We start from the raw sequence: 6,902 nt of genomic DNA, 5'->3' as shown, positions 1-6,902 counted from the left end.
ATCAAGTACTCTTACAATATAGTACAACTTGAACGTCTGGTATTCTATGATGCATTAAATGCAGGAAATCATAGAATCTAAGTGTTTGACAGCAAAATGCACTTTTGGACTCTGCTGAGGCTGAAACGTCTTTTCGGGGCATAAAAGTTGGAAATGCAACTTAAACCAGTAAAACGTGATGAGAGCATCAGGTACTCTTTCAATATAGTACAACTTGAATGTCTGGTATTATATGATGTATTAAATGCAGGAAATCATAGAATCTAAGTGTTCGGCAGCAAAATGCACTTTTGGACTCTCTTGAGGCTGAAACGTCTTTTCGGAGCATAAAAGTTGGAAATGCAACTTAAAGCAGTAAAACGTGATAAGAGCATCAGGTACTCTTACAATATAGTACAACTTGAACGTCTGGTATTCTATGATGCATTAAATGCAGGAAATCATAGAATCTAAGTGTTCGACAGCAAAATGCACTTTTGGACTCTGTTGAGGCTGAAATGTCTTTTCGGACCATAAAAGTTGGAAATGCAACTTAAAGCAGTAAAACGTGATAAGAGCATCAAGTACTCTTACAATATAGTACAACTTGAATGTCTGGTATTCTATGATGCATTAGATGCAGGAAATCATAGATTCTAAGTGTTCGACAGCAAAATGCACTTTTGGACTCTGTTGAGGCTGAAATGTCTTTTCGGAGCATAAAAGTTGGAAATGCAACTTAAAGCAGTAAAACGTGATAGGAACATCAGGTACTCTTACAATGTAGTACAACTTGAATGTCTGGTATTCTATGATGCATTAAATGCAGGAAATCATAGAATCTAAGTGTTCGACAGCAAAATGCACTTTTGGACTCTGTTGAGGCTGAAATGTCTTTTCGGACCATAAAAGTTGGAAATAAAACTTAAAGCAGTAAAACGTGATAAGAGCATCAAGTACTCTTACAATATAGTACAACTTGAATGTCTGGTATTCTATGATGCATTAGATGCAGGAAATCATAGATTCTAAGTGTTCGACAGCAAAATGCACTTTTGGACTCTGTTGAGGCTGAAATGTCTTTTCGGACCATAAAAGTTGGAAATGCAACTTAAAGCAGTAAAACGTGATAAGAGCATCAAGTACTCTTACAATATAGTACAACTTGAACGTCTGGTATTCTATGATGCATTAAATGCAGGAAATCATAGAATCTAAGTGTTTGACAACAAAATGCACTTTTGGACTCTGTTGAGGCTGAAACGTCTTTTCGGAGCATAAAAGTTGGAAATGCAACTTAAAGCAGTAAAACGTGATAAGAGCATCAGGTACTCTTACAATATAGTACAACTTGAACGTCTGGTATTCTATGATGCATTACATGCAGGAAATCATAGATTCTAAGTGTTCGACAGCAAAATGCACTTTTGGACTCTGTTGAGGCTGAAACGTCTTTTCGGAGCATAAAAGTTGGAAATGCAACTTAAAGCAGTAAAACGTGATAGGAACATCAGGTACTCTTACAATATAGTACAACTTGAATGTCTGGTATTCTATGATGCATTAGATGCAGGAAATCATAGATTCTAAGTGTTCGACAGCAAAATGCACTTTTGGACTCTGTTGAGGCTGAAATGTCTTTTCGGACCATAAAAGTTGGAAATGCAACTTAAACCAGTAAAACGTGATAGGAACATCAGGTACTCTTACAATATAGTACAACTTGAATGTCTGGTATTCTATGATGCATTAAATGCAGGAAATCATAGAATCTAAGTGTTTGACAGCAAAATGCACTTTTGGACTCTGTTGAGGCTGAAACGTCTTTTCGGAGCATAAAAGTTGGAAATGCAACTTAAAGCAGTAAAACGTGATAGGAGCATCAGGTACTCTTACAATATAGTACAACTTGAATGTCTGATATTCTATGATGCATTAGATGCAGGAAATCATAGATTCTAAGTGTTCGACAGCAAAATGCACTTTTGGACTCTGTTGAGGCTGAAACGTCTTTTCGGGGCATAAAAATTGGAAATGCAACTTAAACCAGTAAAACGTGATGAGAGCATCAGGTACTCTTTCAATATAGTACAACTTGAATGTCTGGTATTATATGATGTATTAAATGCAGGAAATCATAGAATCTAAGTGTTCGACAGCAAAATGCACTTTTGGACTCTCTTGAGGCTGAAACGTCTTTTCGGAGCATAAAAGTTGGAAATGCAACTTAAACCAGTAAAACGTGATAGGAACATCAGGTACTCTTACAATATAGTACAACTTGAATGTCTGGTATTCTATGATGCATTAGATGCAGGAAATCATAGATTCTAAGTGTTCGACAGCAAAATGCACTTTTGGACTCTGTTGAGGCTGAAACGTCTTTTCGGAGCATAAAAGTTGGAAATGCAACTTAAAGCAGTAAAACGTGATAGGAACATCAGGTACTCTTACAAGATAGTACAACTTGAATGTCTGGTATTCTATGATGCATTAGATGCAGGAAATCATAGATTCTAAGTGTTCGACAGCAAAATGCACTTTTGGACTCTGTTGAGGTCTGAAATGTCTTTTCGGACCATAACAGTTGGAAATGCAACTTAAAGCAGTAAAACGTGATGAGAGCATCAAGTACTCTTACAATATAGTACAACTTGAACGTCTGGTATTCTATGATGCATTAAATGCAGGAAATCATAGAATCTAAGTGTTCGACAACAAAATGCACTTTTGGACTCTGTTGAGGCTGAAACGTCTTTTCGGAGCATAAAAGTTGGAAATGCAACTTAAAGCAGTAAAACGTGATGAGAGCATCAGGTACTCTTACAATATAGTACAACTTGAACGTCTGGTATTCTATGATGCATTAAATGCAGGAAATCATAGAATCTAAGTGTTCGACAGCAAAATGCACTTTTGGACTCTGTTGAGGCTGAAACGTCTTTTCGGAGCATAAAAGTTGGAAATGCAACTTAAAGCAGTAAAACGTGATAAGAGCATCAGGTACTCTTACAATATAATACAACTAGAACGTCTGGTATTCTATGATGCATTACATGCAGGAAATCATAGAATCTAAGTGTTCGACAACAAAATGCACTTTTGGACTCTGTTGAGGCTGAAACGTCTTTTCGGAGCATAAAAGTTGGAAATGCAACTTAAAGCAGTAAAACGTGATAAGAGCATCAGGTACTCTTTCAATATAGTACAACTTGAATGTCTGGTATTATATGATGTATTAAATGCAGGAAATCATAGAATCTAAGTGTTCGACAGCAAAATGCACTTTTGGACTCTGTTGAGGCTGAAACGTCTTTTCGGAGCATAAAAGTTGGAAATGCAACTTAAAGCAGTAAAACGTGATAAGAGCATCAGGTACTCTTTCAATATAGTACAACTTGAATGTCTGGTATTATATGATGTATTAAATGCAGGAAATCATAGAATCTAAGTGTTCGACAGCAAAATGCACTTTTGGACTCTGTTGAGGCTGAAACGTCTTTTCGGAGCATAAAAGTTGGAAATGCAACTTAAAGCAGTAAAACGTGATAAGAGCATCAGGTACTCTTTCAATATAGTACAACTTGAATGTCTGGTATTATATGATGTATTAAATGCAGGAAATCATAGAATCTAAGTGTTCGACAGCAAAATGCACTTTTGGACTCTGTTGAGGCTGAAACGTCTTTTCGGAGCATAAAAGTTGGAAATGCAACTTAAAGCAGTAAAACGTGATAAGAGCATCAGGTACTCTTTCAATATAGTACAACTTGAATGTCTGGTATTATATGATGTATTAAATGCAGGAAATCATAGAATCTAAGTGTTCGACAGCAAAATGCACTTTTGGACTCTGTTGAGGCTGAAACGTCTTTTCGGAGCATAAAAGTTGGAAATGCAACTTAAAGCAGTAAAACGTGATAAGAGCATCAGGTACTCTTTCAATATAGTACAACTTGAATGTCTGGTATTATATGATGTATTAAATGCAGGAAATCATAGAATCTAAGTGTTCGACAGCAAAATGCACTTTTTGACTCTGTTGAGGCTGAAACGTCTTTTCGGAGCATAAAAGTTGGAAATGCAACTTAAAGCAGTAAAACGTGATAAGAGCATCAGGTACTCTTTCAATATAGTACAACTTGAATGTCTGGTATTATATGATGTATTAAATGCAGGAAATCATAGAATCTAAGTGTTCGACAGCAAAATGCACTTTTGGACTCTGTTGAGGCTGAAACGTCTTTTCGGAGCATAAAAGTTGGAAATGCAACTTAAAGCAGTAAAACGTGATAGGAACATCAGGTACTCTTACAATATAGTACAACTTGAATGTCTGGTATTCTATGATGCATTAGATGCAGGAAATCATAGATTCTAAGTGTTCGACAGCAAAATGCACTTTTGGACTCTGTTGAGGTCTGAAATGTCTTTTCGGAGCATAAAAGTTGGAAATGCAACTTAAAGCAGTAAAACGTGATAAGAGCATCAGGTACTCTTACAATATAGTACAACTTGAACGTCTGGTATTCTATGATGTATTAAATGCAGGAAATCATAGAATCTAAGTGTTCGACAGCAAAATGCACTTTTGGACTCTGTTGAGGCTGAAACGTCTTTTCGGAGCATAAAAGTTGGAAATGCAACTTAAAGCAGTAAAACGTGATAAGAGCATCAGGTACTCTTTCAATATAGTACAACTTGAATGTCTGGTATTATATGATGTATTAAATGCAGGAAATCATAGAATCTAAGTGTTCGACAGCAAAATGCACTTTTGGACTCTGTTGAGGCTGAAACGTCTTTTCGGAGCATAAAAGTTGGAAATGCAACTTAAAGCAGTAAAACGTGATAAGAGCATCAGGTACTCTTTCAATATAGTACAACTTGAATGTCTGGTATTATATGATGTATTAAATGCAGGAAATCATAGAATCTAAGTGTTCGACAGCAAAATGCACTTTTGGACTCTGTTGAGGCTGAAACGTCTTTTCGGAGCATAAAAGTTGGAAATGCAACTTAAAGCAGTAAAACGTGATAAGAGCATCAAGTACTCTTACAATATAGTACAACTTGAACGTCTGGTATTCTATGATGCATTAAATGCAGGAAATCATAGAATCTAAGTGTTTGACAACAAAATGCACTTTTGGACTCTGTTGAGGCTGAAACGTCTTTTCGGAGCATAAAAGTTGGAAATGCAACTTAAAGCAGTAAAACGTGATAAGAGCATCAGGTACTCTTACAATATAGTACAACTTGAACGTCTGGTATTCTATGATGCATTAAATGCAGGAAATCATAGAATCTAAGTGTTCGACAGCAAAATGCACTTTTGGACTCTGTTGAGGCTGAAACGTCTTTTCGGAGCATAAAAGTTGGAAATGCAACTTAAAGCAGTAAAACGTGATAAGAGCATCAGGTACTCTTACAATATAATACAACTTGAACGTCTGGTATTCTATGATACATTAAATGCAGGAAATCATAGAATCTAAGTGTTTGACAACAAAATGCACTTTTGGACTCTTTTGAGGCTGAAACGTCTTTTCGGAGCATAAAAGTTGGAAATGCAACTTAAAGCAGTAAAACGTGATAAGAGCATCAGGTACTCTTTCAATATAGTACAACTTGAATGTCTGGTATTATATGATGTATTAAATGCAGGAAATCATAGAATCTAAGTGTTCGACAGCAAAATGAACTTTTGGACTCTGTTGAGGCTGAAACGTCTTTTCGGAGCATAAAAGTTGGAAATGCAACTTAAAGCAGTAAAACGTGATAAGAGCATCAGGTACTCTTTCAATATAGTACAACTTGAATGTCTGGTATTATATGATGTATTAAATGCAGGAAATCATAGAATCTAAGTGTTCGACATCAAAATGCACTTTTGGACTCTGTTGAGGCTGAAACGTCTTTTCGGAGCATAAAAGTTGGAAATGCAACTTAAAGCAGTAAAACGTGATAAGAGCATCAGGTACTCTTTCAATATAGTACAACTTGAATGTCTGGTATTATATGATGTATTAAATGCAGGAAATCATAGAATCTAAGTGTTCGACAGCAAAATGCACTTTTGGACTCTGTTGAGGCTGAAACGTCTTTTCGGAGCATAAAAGTTGGAAATGCAACTTAAAGCAGTAAAACGTGATAAGAGCATCAGGTACTCTTTCAATATAGTACAACTTGAATGTCTGGTATTATATGATGTATTAAATGCAGGAAATCATAGAATCTAAGTGTTCGACAGCAAAATGCACTTTTGGACTCTGTTGAGGCTGAAACGTCTTTTCGGAGCATAAAAGTTGGAAATGCAACTTAAAGCAGTAAAACGTGATAAGAGCATCAGGTACTCTTACAATATAATACAACTTGAACGTCTGGTATTCTATGATGCATTACATGCAGGAAATCATAGAATCTAAGTGTTCGACAACAAAATGCACTTTTGGACTCTGTTGAGGCTGAAACGTCTTTTCGGAGCATAAAAGTTGGAAATGCAACTTAAACCAGTAAAACGTGATAGGAACATCAGGTACTCTTACAATATAGTACAACTTGAATGTCTGGTATTCTATGATGCATTAAATGCAGGAAATCATAGAATCTAAGTGTTCGACAGTAAAATGCACTTTTGGACTCTGTTGAGGCTGAAATGTCTTTTCGGACCATAAAAGTTGGAAATGCAACTTAAAGCAGTAAAACGTGATAAGAGCATCAAGTACTCTTACAATATAGTACAACTTGAACGTCTGGTATTCTTTGATACATTAAATGCAGGAAATCATAGAATCTAAGTGTTTGACAACAAAATGCACTTTTGGACTCTGTTGAGGCTGAAACGTCTTTTCGGAGCATAAAAGTTGGAAATGCAACTTAAAGCAGTAAAACGTGATAAGAGCATCAGGTACTCTTACAAT

This window comes from Taurulus bubalis, assembly GCF_910589615.1.
Source record: "Taurulus bubalis genome assembly, chromosome: 13".
Classification (NCBI taxonomy): domain Eukaryota; kingdom Metazoa; phylum Chordata; class Actinopteri; order Perciformes; family Cottidae; genus Taurulus; species Taurulus bubalis.
The sequence above is the reverse complement of the archived record's forward strand: the minus strand, read 5'-3'. Positions refer to the sequence as shown.